This window comes from Hyla sarda, chromosome 1 (genome assembly GCF_029499605.1).
Source record: "Hyla sarda isolate aHylSar1 chromosome 1, aHylSar1.hap1, whole genome shotgun sequence".
Classification (NCBI taxonomy): domain Eukaryota; kingdom Metazoa; phylum Chordata; class Amphibia; order Anura; family Hylidae; genus Hyla; species Hyla sarda.
In genome coordinates, this window is record NC_079189.1 from 407389697 (window position 1) to 407409269 (window position 19573).

At 41.9% G+C, this 19573-nt stretch overlaps 1 protein-coding gene across 3 annotated transcripts in view; it reads left to right on the forward strand.

The window, feature by feature from the left end:
• The window catches only part of ARHGEF40 (Rho guanine nucleotide exchange factor 40), a 236045-nt gene that overhangs the window by 17094 nt on the left and 199378 nt on the right, over nt 1-19573 (forward strand). The gene's annotated exons all lie outside the window — the stretch shown is intronic.

Here is a 19573-nt window from a genome sequence, read left to right on the forward strand (position 1 = left end):
ATTTTGTGGAAAATTGCTGCTGAACTTTGAAGCCCTCTGATGTCTTCAAAAAGTAAAAACTCGTCAATTTTATGATGCAAACATAAAGTGGACATATTGTATATGTTAATTAAAAAAAATTATTTGGAATATCCATTTTCCATACAAGCAGAGTGCTTTAAAGTTAGAAAAATGCTAAATTTTCAAATTTTTCATAACATTTTGGGATTTTTCACCAAGAAAGGATGCAAGTTACCACAAAATTTTACCACTTTGTTAAAGTAGAATATGTCACGAAAAAACAATCTCGGAATCAGAATGATAACTAAAAGCATTCCAGAGTTATTAATGTTTAAAGTGACAGTGGTCAGATGTGCAAAAAATGTCCGGGTCCTAAGGTGTAAAATGGCTGGGTCCTTAAGGGGTTAACATTATATTTTAATAGTTCAGACATTTACCAATACCAAATATGTTTATTATTTATTGCTTTTTTTATGAGTTTATGTATTATTATGGGGAAAAAGGGTGATTAAAAACTTTATTGGGGGAGGGAATTTTTCAAATTTATTTCCCTTTTTTTAAAAACTTTTTTTTACATTGATTTTTAGTCCCCATAGGGGACTATTTATAGCAATCATTAGATTGCTAATACTGTTCATTGCTATGCATAGGGCATAGCAAATATCATTATTATCGGCAATCATCAGCTCTGGTCTGCTGGAAGGCAGATCAGTGCAGGAGACCCGAGAGACGGACGGAGGCAGGTAAGGCGACCTCTGTCAGCCATTTTAAGTGCCGCAGATGCCGTGATCTGTATTGATCACAGCACCTGAGGTGTTAATGGTAGACATCAGCGTGATCGCTGATGTCTGCCATCACCGGCGGGTCCACGGCTGCTGACAGCCGCTGGAACCCGCCGGGAATGAAGCGAGTGCATCTCCTGCGCTCGTGCCACAGCCACGCCGGAAATGTACGGCGCTGTGCGCTAAGAGGTGCTGCGCAGCGCCATACATTTACGGCGCATGTCCTTAAGGGATTAAAGGGGAACTTCGGTGGAAGCATTATTATAATTTCTTTTTTTTTTTAAATCAACTGGTGCAAGAAAGTTAAACAGATTTGTAAATCACTTCTATTTAAAAATCTTAACCCTTCTAGTACTTATTAGCTGCTGTATACTACAGAAAAATGTGTTCTTTCCAGCCTGACCACAGTGCTCTCTGCTGACAGCTCTGTCCGTGTCAGGAACTGTCCAGAGCAGGAAAGGTTTGCTATGGGGATATGATTCTAATCTGGACAGTTCCTGGCACGGACAGAGGTGTCAGCAGAGAGCACTGTGGTCAGACAGAAAAGAAATTCACAAATTTCTCTGTTTTGTACAGCAGCTAATAAGTACTGGAAGGATTAAGGTTTTTTAATAAAAGTGAATTACAAATCTGTTTAACTTTTAGGCACCAGTTGATTTTAAATAATTTGTTTTCTACTTGTTTCCACCAGAGTTCCCCTTTAATCCCTCAAGGACCGAGCGTTTTTCCATTTTTGCACTTTCGTTTTTTCCTCCTTACCTTTTAAAAATCATAACCTTTTCAATTTTGCACCTAAAAATCCATATGATGGCTTATTTTTTGAGCTTACTTTGTAATGATGTCAATAATTTTACCCAAAAATCTACAGCGAAACAAAAAAAAAAAATAATAATTGTGTGAAGAAAAAACACAATTTTGTAACTTTTGGGGGCTTCTGTTTCTACACAGTACATTTTTCAGTAAAAAATTATGATTAAAATGATACCCTACTTATATCGGTTTGATTTTGTCGTACTTCTGGAAAAAATCATAACTACATGCACGAAAATTTATACGTTTAAAATTGTCATCTTCTAACCCCTATAACTTCCCTATAAAATCTTCTGACCCCTACAACTTTTTTATTTTTCAACATATTGGGCGCTATAAGGTTTAATTTTTTTGCGCCGTGATCTGAGGTTTTTAGCGGTACCAACTTTGTATTGATCAGACTTTTTGATTGCTTTTTATTCATTTTTTCATGATATAAAAAGTGACAGAAAATACGCCATTTTGGATTTTTTTTGCCTGTATGCCAATGACCGTGCGGTTAAATTAATGATATAGTTTTATATTTCAGACATTTATTCAGGCGGCGATACCACATATGTTTATTTTTATTATTGTTACATATTTTTTATATGGAATTTGGGATTAATGGGTGTCTTTTTCAACTTATTTTTTTTTTTTTTTTTTTTTACACTTTTAGTCCCCTTTGGGGACTTTTAGGAGGAATCATTTGATTCCTCATACAGATCAATGTGGTTTCATAGAACCACATTGATCTGTGTGCTCTGAGATTGATTGATAAAGCCTCGTCCTGCCAGGCTTTATCATTCACAGCGCAGCAGCCGGCACGACAGAAGAGGTAAGCCCTCTGGCTACCTGAGCAGTGGATCGCCCCCGGGGGGGAGGAGGCGATCCACCCTACAGGACCACCAGGGATTCCCTTTAGACGCCGCTGTCAACTTTGAAAGTGACGATCTAAAGGGTTAATAGCCTCCCGCGGCAATCGCTGCATGTCGGCTATTAACGCCGGCCCCCAGCTACAGGAATCAGCTGGGGGCCAGCCGGTGTACAACGGTTGCCGTCTCAGAACGAACCGGCTCTTCCTTAGACGGCAACCGGTTAAGGGAGATTTATCAAAACCTGTCCAGAGGAAAAGTTGCCCAGTTGCCCTTAGCAACCAATCAGGGTGCCGTTTTCATTTTTAACAAGGCCTCTGAAAAATGAAAGCAGCAATCTGATTGGTTGCTATGGGCAACTGGGCAACTTTTCCTTTGCACAGGTTTTAATAAATCTCCCCCTAGATGTCTGGCTCTGCCCATAGCAACTGTCATAGCTCTGGTTTCATTTTACCAGAGCTGGTTAATAAAGCTGAGCTGTCAATGTTCATGGTCAAAATCAGACAGTTTGGATTTCAGGCCAGGCTTCCACTTTTGTCCCCCCCCAAAAAAAAAAAATGGCTGAAAAACTACCAGTGCATTTTCCTGAATTCTTGGGTTTCTCTTCTGCCGTTTTTGCCTTTGTGTGAAAACTGCATTTTTTCTCCTCCTGTTTTGTGTCCACTGCTTTTGTGTCCACTGCTTTTTTTTTATTAAAAGCATGTAAAAACGTAAAAAAATAAAAAAAACGCAACTGCAAAACCCACATTGTTTTTTTTTTACTACCATAGACTTCTACAGGAGAGAAACTCTAAGATTTCAGTAAAAAAAAAAAAAAAAAACATTCTCAACATTCTGTGATATTAAAAATCTGCTAATAAGCACAAAAAACGCAAAACATACCCCAAAGAGGAGTGAAAAAAACGGCAAAGACAAACGCCAAGTAGGTATGGCATTTCATAAATCCCTTTTTGCAAAAAAACTAAATATAGCCTCAGGCAGATTGATAAATCTGGGCCCATGTACTGTGACAGCTATCCAGTCACAGGGAGGTGATGCATTGGGAGAAGCCCTGCACTCAGGCTGTCAATCAGGCATGACGAAAGGGAGGGAAGGCTGGATGGCCACGCATCTCCACCTATGTGACTGGATAGCAGTCACAACACATGGTGGAGAGGACAAGTGGCGCAGTTACCAATAGCAGCCAATCAGATTGCTTCTTTTCTTTTAAAACTGAAAGAAGCAATCTAATTAGTTGCTATGAGCAACTGCACCACTCTTCTACACCGGTTTTGATAACTCTCCTCCATGGTGTTTAAACTTCTTTTTTAGCTCTTTGCAGAGAGCTGAAATGAACTCTGTTGGGGACACTGCACTGGGGGGGGTTACAGGGATGTGGAAATCCTATCGCCCGACAGCTGGGACACGCAGTTCTGGGCACCGGGCAGGTGAATTCTGCTGACTGGAGCGGGCTCCTGGCTTGAGCCTGCTCCATACCCAGCGGCCCCCAGCAGATTTCAATAGCTGGGGTCCGCCGCTAATCGCCCGGTATGTGGCGATCGCAGCAGTGTCTAAACCATCCCTTGTGGGCTAGTTGGGTGGACTACAGTGCAATCGGGGGAAGTGGGGCATCCACTGTGGAGGTAGCCGAAGGGCTTACCTCTCCTTCCCTGGCTGCCGTGGGTCTGTATTTGATTGAGCCTGCCTGAGTGAGTTCGAAATCATTGATCTGTATGAGGAATCTAATGATTCCTCCTAAAGGTCCCCTAGGGGACTAATAAAGTGTAAAAAAGAAAAAGAAAAAGGTTAATAAAAGGACTAAAAGTTCAAAAACACACATTAACCCCTTCCATATTAGAAGTTCACATCAGCACCCGGGGGGTGTAAACATAATAAAAATAAATGTATTTGGTATTGGCGCAAATATAACTTTATATATCCTGTTCCTGTACAGTCAATGACGTTAACATAAAAAAAAAGATACCAAACCACAGAATTGGAGTTTTTAGAACATCATATCCAGAAGAAATAAAGTAAAAAGCGATCAAAAAGTCAGATCAATACCAAAATTGTACCGATAAAAGCAGCAGATTACAGCGCAAAAAATAGCCCTCATTTATCCCAGTATGCAGAAAAATAACAGTGTTATAGGGGTCATAAAATGGCAATTACAAAAAAAAAAAAAAATCTAAAAAAAGTTTAGAATTTTAAATTAGTAAAACTTGACAGAAACTAAATAAATTTGTCATTGCTGTAATCAGGGCGACCTAAAATATCAAAATACCATGTAAGGGTAGGGTCACCCGTAACGGATCCACAGCATATTTTACACTGCAGATTCGCCAGTGACCTGACCCATAGTGCGCCGTCAGCTGTAGCTAACCCCCCTCCCCCTGGCCTGCCCGCAGCGGCAATCCACCACTCCAGGCAGCCACACAGTGGCCTGCAAGTCACTGCGCACATGCGCAGTGTACTCAGACATCGAGGCTGCTCGACAACTTACAGGCCCCTATTTGGCTGCTCAGAGTGGCAGATTGCCACTGTGAGCACCCCATGGTATGAAGGGGGGTAGGTGGTTGGTAACAGCTGAAGAGATGAAGAGACACTATGGGTCGGTCACCGGCGGATCCACAGCGTAAAATACACTGCAGATTCTTTACATATGACCCTACCCCAAGTCAGATCACAAGGTGAATGGCGTAAAAAATAAAAACTCCAAATTTGCTATTTCACCTCACAAAAAATTTTTGTGAGCATATGTTATAGACAAATAATAGGTGTGATTACAAAGTACAATTGGACCCGCAAAAAACAAGCCCCCATATGGGTCTGTAGATGGAAAAAATAAGAGTTATGGCTAATATAGGGCGAGGAGGAAAAAACGAAAGTGCAAAAACAAAATAAACTAATAAAGACCTTTTTTACAGACTATTTTGGTTAAAATTATTTTGTGTACGGGACTAAAACGAAGCAAAATCTACTTGTCCCTCATGACGATCCACTTGTCCAGACCTGTTTTCGCTTTTACACTAAAATTTTTTCCTCCTCGCCCTATAATAGCCATAACTACGGTACCTACTATTTTTCAACATATTCTCTGAACTTAAAAAAAAAAAAAAAAAAAAAAAATATATATATATATATATATATATATATATATATATACGTTGAAGTGAAATTGAAATATTAAAAGAAAATTTGGCTAATTTGGTGGTTTTCTTCTCTACACCATTTACCTTGTGGTGGAGCTAACATGTTATTTTGATACTTTAGGCCGCCTGATTACAGCAATACCAGATTTGAATAGTTTCCGTCATGTTTTACTAATTAAAAAAAAATTCTGAACTTTTTAGAATTTTTTTTAATTGCCATTTTTTGACCCCTGTAGTTTTTTTTTCGTGTACCAGGCTGTATGAGGGCTAATTTTTTTGAGCCATAATCTGTTTTGTGTATCTGTACCATTTTGGTATTGATCGGACTTTTTAAATGCTTTTTAACTTTTTTTCTGGGATATTATAAAAATTGCAATTCTGTGGTTTGGTATTTTTTTTTTAACATTTACGTCATTTACTGTATGGGATACATAGTGTTATATTTTAATAGTTCGTACAATTACGCATGCAGTGATATTAAATATGTTTATTTTTATTATGTTTACATGTTTTTATATAGGAAAAGGGGGTGACTTGAACTTTTAACATCGAAGGGGTTAATGTGTGTCTTTTAAACTTTTATTAAAACTTTTTTTTTTATACACTTTATTTGACATTTAGGAGGAATCATTAGATTCCTCATACAGATCAATAGAGTTCTATTGAACTCCAATGAACTGTGTGCTCTGCGCTCCATTGATAGAGCCTATTCCAGCCACAGACACCAGGGATTTTGTGGGGCCAGAGACCGCCACCGCCACCCGCTTCTCTCCCCCTGCCTGTCCTGGGGTCCTCCCTAGTCCAACCACCACCGCTGCTGCCCCATTGCCTCCCCCATCCCCGGTTTTATAATTACCTGTTTTCGGGGTCCGCGCTACTTCTGGCTCCGGCTGCGTCCTGAGCTGTCACTGTGCTCACTGACGGGGACGTCGCGTTAAGGATGTCACCCGTCATTGCGCTGCGCAGCGCGCAGCGCGCAGGAGCCAGAAGTAGCGCGGACCTCGGGCCCGGTAATTATAAAACCGGGAATGGGGGAGGCAATGGGGCAGCGGCGGTGGTCTCTGGGCGGGGCATCATCGGCATATCGGCAAGGTAATTGCCGATACCGATAATGTCCAAAATTGTGAATATCGGCCGATAATCTCGGCCAAACCGATAGTTGGTCGATCCCTAACGCAAATTCATAACTTTTCTTCGGGTGCTTTCCGATTTCCTGACCACCTCTAGCAGCTGCAAAGAGACAGAATGTGGCTGGAAAAAGTTGAAGAGGTAGCACTATAGACCAGGCGTACTCAACTGGCGGTCCAGATCCGGACCGCAGCCGCCAACAATCCGGATCGCCGGCCGACTTCCTCCTCTTTCACTTGTATAGGCTTCCCAGGGGGCCGTCCATCTGCCCAGACACAATTTTTTCAATAAAGCAAATGCGGTTCAGGCCGCTCTCAACTCCTCCCTCCGTGAGACCCCCACTTCGGCTGGTCCCCCGGCCCCAAGTAAAGTGAACAGGGGCAGGGACGCTGCCGCTTTAAAATGTCAGTGCCTATGCACGCCCGACGTCACGGACGTGTCACTGCCCCAGCTGCTAAGCAGCAGAAGGAGATCCCACCGCCGCCGAGAGCTGCTGCTTCTACAAGGTGTGGACACTATGGACGTGGGGAAGTGCTGTTTTCGGGTGGGGATGAAATGTGTAATTTAGGATGGCAGAGGGGTGGGGGGCACTGTAGGAGTTTGGAGAATGGGGGGGGGCTGTAGTAGTGTGGAGGATGGGGGGGGGCTGTAGCAGTGTGGAGGATGGGGGGGCTGTAGCAGTGTGGAGGATGGGGGGGGGGCTGTAGCAGTGTGGAGGATGGGGGGGGCTGTAGCAGTGTGGAGGATGAGGGGGGGCTGTAGCAGTGTGGAGGATGGGGGGGCTGTAGCAGTGTGGAGGATGGGGGGGCTGTAGCAGTGTGGAGGATGGGGGGGCTGTAGCAGTGTGGAGGATGGGGGGGGCTGTAGCAGTGTGGAGGATGGGGGGGGCTGTAGCAGTGTGGAGGATGGGGGGGGGGGCTGTAGCAGTGTGGAGGATGGGGGGGGCTGTAGCAGTGTGGAGGATGGGGGGGGGCTGTAGCAGTGTGGGGGGGGGGGCTGTAGCAGTGTGGAGGATGGGGGGGGGGCTATAGCAGTGTGGAGGATAGGGGTCTGTAACATTGTAGAGAATGGGGGGCTGTAGCAGTGTGGAGGATGGGGCCCCCCATTCTCCAAACTGCTACAGCCCCCCATTCTCCACACTACTCAGCCCCCCCATCCTCCACACTTTAACACAATCGGAACTGAGCTTTATTGCAGATGTGAACAAGCCCTAAGCCGGTTTCAGACAAATGTAAGGCCTGTTTTACACAAGCATATGGGAATATGTCTGTAACACAGACCTGAAGTATGTGCTTACTATGGATAAAATACTATTTGTATGTAATGAGATTAAAGGAGAAATGCAGCGGTAAACTTTTAACTTTCCCTGTGCGCGGGCTGCAAAAACTAAAAAATCAAATTTTAACCTCTTAAGGACTCAGGGCGTACCTGTACGCCCCGAGCCCGGTCCTAGTGTTTAAAACGGGATAACGCAGTGACCCCACATCACACCGGGTCGGTCCCGGCTGCTATTCATAGTCGGGACCCTGGGCTAACAGCGCGAGCGCAGCGATCGTTGTGCCACGCGCTATTAACCCTTCAGACGTGGCGATCAAAGTTGACCGCCGCGTCTGAAAGTGAAAGTAAACGCTTCTCGGCAGCTCAGTCGGGCTGATCGGGACATTGCGATAAAATCGCGATGTCCCGATCAGCTAGGACGTGAGCGGAGACCCCCTTACCTTTCTCATTCGCATCCGATCTGGGTTTGATTGCTCCAAGCCTGAGCTACAGGCTTGAGCAATCGAGCCCCTATCTCGCTGACCCATGCAAAACTATGGCTTTGCAGCGATCAGGGTAAGAGATCAGTGTGTGCAGTGCTATAGCTCCCTATGGGAGCTATAGCACTGGAAAAAAAAGGTGAAAAAAAAAGTTAACAAAGGTCATTTAACCCCTTCCCTAATAAAAGTTTGAATCACCCCCCTTTTCCCATAAAAAAAACGTAAATAAAAATAAACATATGTGGTATCGCTGCGTGCGTAAATGTCCGAACTATATAAATCTATCTTTAATTAAACCGCATGGTCCATGGCGTACGCACAAAAAAAATTCAAAAGTCCAACATAGCGTATTTTTGGTCACTTTTTATATCATAAAAAAATGAATAAAAAGCGATCAAAAAGTCCAATCAATGCAAAAATGGTAACGATAAAAACGTCAGAACTCGGCGCAAAAAATGAGCCCTAATACCGGCCCATACACGGAAAAATAAAAAAAGTTATAGGGGTCAGAAGATGATAATTTTAAATGTATAAATTTTACTGCATGTAGTTATGATCTTTTTCAGAAGTACGACAAAATCAAACCTATATAAGTAGGATATCATTTTAATTGTATGGACCTACAGAATAAAGATAAGGTGTCATTTTTACCAAAAAATGCACTGTGTAGAAATGGAAGCCCCCAAAATTTACAAAATGAATTTTTTTTCCGTTTTGCCGTGGATTTTATGGTAAAATGACTAATGTCACTGCAAAGTAGAATTGGTGGTGCAAAAAATAAGCCATAATATGGGATTTTATGTTCAAAATTGAAAGGGTTATGATTTTTAGAAGGTGATGAAGAAAAAATGAAAATGCAAAAACGGAAAAACGAGTCCTTAAGGGGTTAACTCACCTTCCTACGTTCCCCCATTGCGCCGGTATTGGTGTCCCTCTGGTGCTGCTCTGCTCCCTGCTTCTTAGGCTCGGAACATCACACTGCGGTCAGCATATTGTCGGCCACAGCGATGTCCCACCTTGGCCTGGTCATGTAAGGAGCCTGGGAAGCAGGGAGAAGGCGGTGCCCGAGCTCACTACATGACAGTGCGCTCAGCCTATCACCGACCGATGCGGGACATCGCTGCAGCCGGCTATTCGCTGACCACAGTGTGAAGTTCCGAGCCTAAGAAACAGGGAGCCGAGCAGCACCGGGACGGGACACCAATACCGGCGTAAAGGGGTAACGTAGGAAGGTGAGTTAAAGGGTTTTTTTTGTTTGTTTTTGCAGCCTGGACACAGGGGAAGTTACAAGTTTAGCGCCACATTTCTTCTTTAAGCCTCTTAAGGCCTCTTTCACATAGTTATTTTAAGTCTATATTGGCCCTGATTTACTCTGTGTTTGGTTTTTATTATTGTGGGATGTTGTTTAAGACTTGCATGATATCATTCTATTTGCTATGAGAACTCACAGGAAAGTTCTGACCAGCTTTTCCTGGTGGAAATTTCCAACCATTTATTCACAGAATTTTCTGGGCATTCAGTAATAAATAGGTTGTGAGAGCACACCTCTTTTCCAGTCAGCTAAGCCCCTATTCAGGTTTTACAGGTTTGTAAGTTTATTTTGGCGCAACAAGCCAGAAAACAGTGTGGTGCAGGTACACTTTGTGGTGCACTGCGCCAAATTTTGGCCCACAAGCTGATAAAAGCAGTTTGGGTTTACAATAGTAAATCAGGAAGGCAATGGAAAATCTCCCCCAATGGCCCTGACATTTTAATGGCTAAAATTTGGTGCAAAATTTTTGCGCAGTTAGTTTCTGCGCAAAAATTCGGCACAATTTCAAAATAGACAACTTTGGCAAAAGTCACTGTGAAATGCAGTGCTTCATTCTTGATTGGGCAGTGGAAAAGATTTATTAACTGTCTTTTTTAAAAAGGTGCAAATGTTAAAAAACAAAACAAAACGCAAATTCATTCCATTTCTGCCTTGTTTAAAAAAAAAAATAAAAAAAAAAATCACATCCTACAGCAAGTTCTGAGGTGATTTTTCATTTGTACAAAATTTGTCAAAGTCTGTGTGGCGTTTTGATAAATTTGGCGCACACAAGCCAAAAAAAAAAAATAAAAAAAATAAAAAAGGCTGTGAAGTGGCTGCACACAGACACATATTGATAAATCTCCCCCTTTATGTTTGTTTTTTGCAGTCCATCATGGAATGCCCCTTTAGGGTACGTTCACCTGAGAGGCTTTACAGCGCATTTTACGCTGCGGATCTGCTGGTGAGGGCCCGCTCTATGTTGTCTTTACATGTGCCTTCTTGTAGCGGCAACACACCGCTACGAGCAGACACACTGATCGCGGTGCCGCTCGCTATTAACCCTATAGCTGCGCGCTCAAAGCTGAGCCGCGCGGCTAAAAACCAAAGTAAAAGTGCCTGGCTAGCTCAGGGAGCTGTTCGGGATTGCCGCGGTATAATCACGGCATCCCGAACAGCTGTAGCACAGGAGGAAGGTCTCTTACCTTCCTTCCTGCAGTCCGATCGCCGATTGAATGCTTCAAGCCTGAGATCCAGGCTTGAGCAATCAATCACCGAAAACACTGATTGATCCATTCCTATGAAGATGCATTGAACACTGTTAAAGATCAGTAAATGCAATGTTATAGCCCCCTATAGGAGCTATAATATTGCATAGGAAAAGCGTAAAAAAATCATTAACCCTTTGAATTATCCCTTCCCTAAATAAAAGTTTGAATCACCCGGCATTTCCAAGAATAAAAAAAACTGTGTAAATAAAAATAAACATATGTGGTATCGCCGCGTGCGGAAATGTCCGAATTATAAAAATATACCACTTTTTAAACCGCACGTTCAATGGCGTATACAAAAAAATTCCAAAGTCCAAAATAGCGTATTTTTGGTCACTTTTTATATCATGAAAAGATGAATAAAAAGCGATCAAAAAGTCCGATCAAAGCAAAAATGGTACCCACAAAAAATTCAGATCACGGCGCAAAAAATTAGCCCTCAGCGCCCTGAAGACGGAAAAATAAAAAAGTTATAGGGCTCAGAAAATGACAATTTTAAACGTATAAATTTTCCTGCATGTATTTATGATTTTTTTCAGTAGTTATACAAAATCAAACCTATATAAGTAGGGTATCATTTTAACCGTATGGAACTACAGAATAAATATCAGGTGTCATTTTTACCGAAAACTGTACTACATAGAAATGGAAGCCCCCAAAAGATACAAAATGGCATTTTGTTTTCAATTTTGTCGCACAATGATTTATTTTTCCGTTTCGCCATAGATTTTTGGGTAGAATGACTGATGTAATTACAAAGTAGAATTGGTGGCGCAAAAAATACGCCATAATACAGATTTTTAGGTGCAAAAGTGAAAGAGTTATGATTTTTTTAAAGGTAAGGAGGAAAAAACGAAAGTGCAAAAAACGAAAAAACGCTGATCCTTAAGGGGTTAAGCAAAATCCCATTAACATCAATAGTGACTTTGCTGCAGCGGAATTTTCCGATGGAATTCCACACGGATATTCTGCCGTGTGAACATACCCTAATGCAGCCATGTGTGAACTTGACCTAAATATACCCAGAACATAGACCAGACAGACAATACAAACAGTATAATAAATATAACCTTTAGGTTCTATTCATTATTACTCATTGACTGAAATATAACCTTATGTAATGTCTAGCAGGGACTTTCCTCACATTGCTGAAAGCAAAGATTGGGGAGAGATCCACATCTGTCTCTTGTCTATTTTGGCTTGCAGCTTTTTGGTTTTCAAGTTCACTTCAGTTCCGTTCAGTAGTTTGCTGAAACTTGGACAAAGGCAAGATATTATTTTGGCATAGATTTAACAGGAAACAGCTGGGCCGGCAGGGAGAGATTGAGACACCAATGTAACAGCAGGCTCAGTATGATCCTTATACAGTACAACTTTATCTAAATATACAAAATCCAGATACCATGGCCTCACACACAAGTCTTGCTCCATTGCAAGATCCAGTTACACAGAATACTGGGATTTCTGCATAAACTACGCTCAATCACAAGACCTCATTGTTCGGACAACTCTGCTTATGCAGCTTAATGTGCAATCCTCAGAATAGGCCTAGGTTCACACATGGCTTCTTGGAAGCATACAAAGGGGTTTTTAATGGATTTATATAGAATCTGTGAGAAAGTAGGAAATGGTATGTTTAAATGTGTGCTACGATATACAGCAACACACGATACAAAACTGTGAGAACTATACATGCTATCTACAGGCTCCATGCATATGGCATTCACTTTAACCCCTTAAGGACCAGGCGTTTTTAGTTTTTTGCACTTTCGTTTTCTCCTCCTTACCTTTAAAAAATCATAACTCTTTCAATTTTGCACCTAAAAATCTGTATTATAGTGTATTTTTTGCGCCACTAATTCTACTTTGTAATGAGTCATTTTACCCAAAAATCTACGGCGAAACGGAAAAAAAATCATTGTGCGACAAAAATTATTTTTTTTAAAACCCATTTTGTAACTTTTAGGGGCTTTCGTTTCTATGTACTACATTTTTCATTAAAAATGACACCTTTTCTTTATTCTCTAGGTCCATACGGTTAAAATGATACCCTACTTATATAGGTTTGATTTTGTATTACTACTGAAAAAAAAATCATAAATACATGCAGGAAAATTTATACGTTTAAAATTGTCATTTTCTGAACCCTATAAAACTTTTTTATTTTTCCGTGTTCAGGGCGCTATGAGGGCTCATTTTTTGCGCCGTGATCTGAAGTTTTTGTCGGTACCATTTTTGCATTGATCTGACTTTTTGATCGCTTTTTATTCATCTTTTCACGTTATAAAAAGTGACCAAAAATATGCTATTTTGGATTTTTGAATTTTTTTTGCGCGTACGCCATTGAATGTGCGGTTTAAAAAGTGATATATTTTTATAATTCGGACATTTCCGCACGCGGCGATACCACATGTTTATTTTTATTTACACTGTGTTTTTTTTATTCTTGGAAATGCCAGGTGATTCAAACTTTTATTAGGGGAAGGGATCATTGAAAGGCTTAATGATTTTTTTACACTTTTCTTATGCCATATTATAGCCCCCAGGGGGGGCTATAACATTGCATGTACTGATCGTTACCACTGATTGATGCATCTCCATAGGAATGGATCAATCAGTGTTTTCGGCGATTGAATGCTCAAGCCTGGATCTCAGGCTTGAAGCATTCATTCGGCGATCGGACTGCAGGAAGGAAGGTAAGAGACCTTCCTCCTGAAGTACAGCTGTTCGGGATGCCGTGATTATACCGCGGCGATCCCGAACAGCTCCCTGAGCTAACCGGCACATTTTACTTTCACTTTTAGCCGCACGGCTCAGCTTTGAGCGCGCGGCTAAATGGTTAATAGTGCGCGGCACCGCGATCAGTGCCGCGCGCTATTAGCGGCGGGTCCCGGCTTCACTATGATGCCGGGCCCGCCGTGATATGATGCGGGGTTACGGTGTAACCCCGCGTTATATCACGGGAGTGGGACTAGGGGCGTAAGTTTACGCCCTTGGTCCTTAACAGGTTATAGGGGTACTCCGATGGAAAATATATATTTTTTTAAACAACTGGTGCCAGAAAGAACTACACAACTTCTTTGTAGTATACAGCAGCTGAAATACTGGAAGGATTAAGATTTTTAAATAGAAGTAATTTACAAATCTGTTTAAATTCCTGGCACCAGTTGATTAGAAAACATTTGTTTTCCATTGGAGTACCCCCCCCTTTAATAATAATTTACAAACAATGATGGCTAGTTGATTGTAGAAAGTTTAGAATGTCTATTACGTTTTTGCATTTCTTAGGCTGGGTCAGACAGTATTTTTATCTTTGAACAAAGGGCAGTGCCAGTTTTCTGCTGCATATTTTTACTTTTTTTATTGCTTAATTTGTTATGGTTTTGGATGCCGGTTTGTCCTACTTAATTCAATGGTCTTATCCATGTCCTGGATGCGGAATATGTGCAGAATAAGTGGCATGTCACTTATTCATGCATATTTAACCCCATCTTCTCCTTAACCCCTTAAGGACGCAGCCCATTTAGGCCTTAAGGACGCAGAAAATTTTATTTTTATGTTTTCATTTTTTCCTCATCGCCTTCAAAAAATCATAACTCTTTTATATATTCATCCACAGACTAGTATGAGGGCTTGTTTTTTGCGTGACCAGTTGTCTGTTGTAATGCCATCACTCACTTTACCATAAAATGTATGGCGCAACCAAAAAAATACTATTTGTGTGGGGAAATTAAAAAGAAAACCGCAATTTTGCTAATTTTGGAAGGTTTCGTTTTCACGCCGTACAATTTACGGCAAAAATGACATGTGTTCTTTATTCTTTGGGTCAATACGATTAAAATGATACCCATGATAACATACTTTTCTATTATTGTTGCGCTTAAAAAAAAATCAAACTTTTTAACCAAATTAGTACGTTTAAGATCCCCCTATTTTGAAGACCTATAACTTTTAAATTTTTCCGTATAAGCGGCGGTATGAGGGCTCATTTTTTGCGCCGTGATCTGTACACGTAAAATGTTATAAAAAAGCAGCTATTTTGGACTTTTTTTCTTTTAAGTTCACGCCGTTCACCGTACGGAATCATTAACATTTTATTTTAATAGTTCAGATATTTACGCACGCGGCGATACCAAATATGTATATAAAATATTTTTTTTAACACTTTTTGGGGGTGAAATAGGGAAAATGGGGCAATTTACGTTTTTATTGGGGGAGGGGATTTTTCTAATTTTTTTCACTTTTTTACTTTTATTTTTACACTTTAATAGTCCCCATAGGTAACTATTTAAAGCAATCATTCGATTGCTAATCCTGTTCAGTGCTATGTATAGGACATAGCACTGATCAGGGTTATCGGTCATCTTCTGCTCTGGTCTGCGGGAAGGCAGATCAGACCAGAAGACTCCTGGAAGACAGCGGAGGCAGATGAGGGGACCTCCGGCTGCTGTGCTGGATAATCGGATCGCCGCGGGCGATCCGATCATCCAATTAAGTGACCGCGATGCTGCAGATGCCGTGATCTGTATTGATCACGGCATCTGAGGGGTTAATGGTGGACATCCGCGGGATCACTGGTGTCCGCAATTACCGGCGGGTCCCTGGCTGCGATCAACTGCCGGGACCTGCCGCGCATGATCCGTGCATGCCCGCGGGGATGCTTAGGACGTAAATGTACGTCCTGGTTAGTTAAGTACCACATCACCAGGACGTACATTTACGTCCTTTGTAGTTAAGGGGTTAAGGACTCAGCTTGCAATTTTGACCACTGTCACTTTATGCATTAATAACTCTGGGATGCTTTTACCTTTTATTCTGATTCCGAGAGTTTTTTTTTTATGACATATTCTACTTTAACATAGTGGTAAATTGTCATCATTACGTGCATCCTTACTTGGTGAAAAATCTCAAAATTTCATGAAAATTTAGAAAATGTAGCATTTTTCTAATTTTGAAACTTTCTGTTTGTAAGGAAAATGAACATTCCAAATAAATTATATATTGATTCACAAACCCAATGTCTACTTTATGTTGGTAAAAGTTTTTACTTTTTGAAGACATTAGAGGGCTTCAAAGGATAGCAGCAATTTTCAAAATGTTCATGAAAATTTCAAAATCTGAATTTTTAAGGAGCCAGTTAAGTTTAAAGTGGATTTGAGGGGCCCTTCTGTGAGAAATACCCCATAAATGACCACATTATAGAAACTACACCCCTCAAAGTATTCAAAATGACATTCAGAAAGTTTGTTAACCTTTTAGGTGTTTCACAGGAACAGCAGCAAATTGAATTAGAAAATTCTAACATTTTTACACTCTCTTGTTCTTGTAGAGCCATTTTTTGCATTTTTACAAGGGGTAAAAGGAGAGAAATCCCCCCAAAATGTGTAAGCCATTTTCTCTCAAGTAAGGAAATACCTCATATGTGGATGTAAAGTGAGCACACTAGAAGGAGCGACAATGGGATTTTGGAGAGCAAATTTTGCTGAAATGGTTTTTAGGGGGCGTGTCGCATTTAGGAAGCCCCTATGGTGCCAGAACAGAAAAAAAAAAAAACACATGGCATACCATTTTGGAAACTACACCCCCTCAAGGAACGTAACAAGGGGTACAGTGAGCCTTAACACCCCACAGGTGTTTGACGACTTTTCGCTAAAGTACGACGTGAAAATGAAAAATTTTATTTTTTCACTAAAATGCCGATAAAATTTGTAACCCCATTTCTTCTGAGTATGGAAATACCCTGTATGTGGATGTAAAGTGCTCTTTGGGCAAACTACAATGCTCAGAAGAGAAGGAGCGCCATTGAGCTTTTAAAGAGATAATTTGTTTGGAATGGGATTGGGGACCATATGCATTTACAAAGCCCCCATGGTGCCAGAACAGTGGACCCCCCCCCCCCCATGTGACTGCATTTTGGAAACTGCACCCCTCAGGGAATGCAACAAGGGGTGCAGTGAGCATTTAGACCCCACTGGCAAATTTAATTTCAAATTTTCACAGACCACTGTTCCAAAAATCTGTCTGACAACTGTGGGGTGTAAATGCTCACTGGACACCTTATTACATTCCGTGAGGGGTGTAGTTTCCAAAATGGGGTCACATGTGGGGGGGTGCATTGTTCTGGCACCATGGGTGCTTTGTAAACACACGTGGCCTTCATTTCCGGACAAATTCTCTCCAAAAGCATTGTAGTACACCTGCAGAGCACTTTACATCTACATATGGGGTATTTCCATGGGGTTACAAATTTTGGGGGGCTTTTTTCCTATTTTCCCTTGTGAAAATGCAAAATGTAGGGTATCACTACACGGTGCGGGGGGCATTATCGGCTTATTGGCAAGGTAATTGCCGATACCGATAATGCCCAAAATCGTGATTATCGGCCGATAATATCGGCCATACCGATAATCGGTCGATCCCTAATATATATATATATATATATATATATATATATATATATACACATATATGTATGTGTATATATATATATATATATATATATATATATATATATGCACCGTATATACTCTAGTATAATATTTTTCGTGCTGAAAGCACCCCCTCGGCTTATACTCGAGTGAACTCTCCGCCCTCAATGGTCTTCAACCTGCGGACCTCCAGAGGTTTCAAAACTACAACTCCCAGCAAGCCCGGGCAGCCATCGGCTGTCCGGGCTTGCTGGGAGTTGTAGTTTTGAAACCTCTGGAGGTCCGCAGGTTGAAGACCACTGCGGCCTTCGACATCAGGATGGGGATGATGACAAGGGGATGATGAAGGGGGGGGGGGGATGATGACAAGGGGATAATGAAGGGGGGTGTGGGATGTTGACAAGGGGATGATGAAGGGGGGGTGTGGGATGATGACAAGGGGATGATGAAGGGGGTGTGGGATGATGACAAGGGGATGATGAAGGGGGGGGGGTGTGGGATGATGACAAGGGGATGATGACAAGGGGGGGTGTGGGATGATGACAGGCGGTGATGATGACAGGCGGTGATGATGAAGGGGGGATGATGACAGGGTGATGATGATGAGGGTGTTAATGACGGGGTCTGGATGATGACAGGGGGGATGATGTATTTCCCACCCTAGGCTTATACTCGAGTAAATAACTTTTCCTGGGATTTTGGGGTGAAATTAGGGGCCTCGGCTTATATTCGGGTCGGCTTATACTCGAGTATATACGGTATATTTTTTTTGCCTTTGTTAGAACCGCTGTAAAATCAGCCACCCCTGTGCAAATCACCAGTTTGGGCCTCAAATGGACATAATGCGCTGTCACTCCTGAGCCCTGTTCTTCTGCAGAGCTTTTTATTTCCACATTTTTTTTTTCTTCTTCCTTTTACCTCTTGTGAAAATGAAAAGTATGGGGCAACACCAGCATGTTAATGTAAAAAAAAAAATTTTTTTTTACACTAACAGGCTGGTGTAGCCCTTAATTTTTCCTTTTCATAAGGGGTAAAAGGAGAAAAAGCCCCCCAAAATTTGTATTTGTAAAATTTGTAATTTGTATGGAAATACCCCATATGTGGCACTAAACTGTTGCCTTGAAATACGACAGGGCTCCGAAGTGAGAGAGCACCATGCATATTTGAGGCCTAAAATAGGGATTGGCATAGGGACGTGCTCGGATGCAAGCGTTACAATTGCCTCCGCTACCAAAAATATTCCACGCCAGTGATTCCCTGACAGGGTACCTCCAGCTGTTGCTAAACTCCCAGCATGGCTGAACAGTTGTTTTGCAACAGCTGGAGGCTCCATTTTGGAAACACTGCTGTACGATACGTTTTTCATTTTTTTATTGGGGGGGGGGGGGAGAAGGGGGGCACGTGTGTGTGTGTGTGTGTATATGTAGTGTTTTACCCTTTATTTTGTGGTAGTGTAGTGTTTTTAGGGTACATCCGCACTGGCGGGCGTTTACGGAGTTTAGCTGCGGCTGAAAATTTGCCGCAAATCAAACTTGAAGCAGGAAACTCACTGTAAACCCCTGCCCGTGTGAATGTACCCTGTACATTCACATGGGGGGGGGGGGGTTAAATAACCTCCAGCTGTTGCAAAACTACAACTCCCAGCTTGCACTGACAGACCGTGCATGCTGGGGGTTGTAGTTTTGCAACAGCTGGAGGCACACTGGTTGGAAAACCTTGGGTTAGGTTCTGTTACCTAACTCTGTATTTTCCAACCAGTGTGCCTCCAGCTTTTGCAAAACTACAATTCCCAGCATGTAATGATTGCTGAAGGGCATGCTGGGAGTTGTAATTATGCAACAGCTAGTGGCACGCAACTGCAATTCCCAGCATGCAGAGACAGCCGTTTGTAGTTATGCAACATTTGGAGGACCACAGTTTAGAGACCATCGCACAGTGATCTCCAAACTGTGGCCCTCCATATGTTGCAAAACTACAAATCCCAGCATGCCCACACAGCAGTTTGCTGTCTAGGCATGCTGGGATTTGTAGTTTTGCAACATCTGGAGGGCCACAGTTTAGAGACCACTGTATAGTGGTCTCCAAACTGTGGCCCTCCAAATGTTGCTAGGCAACAACTCA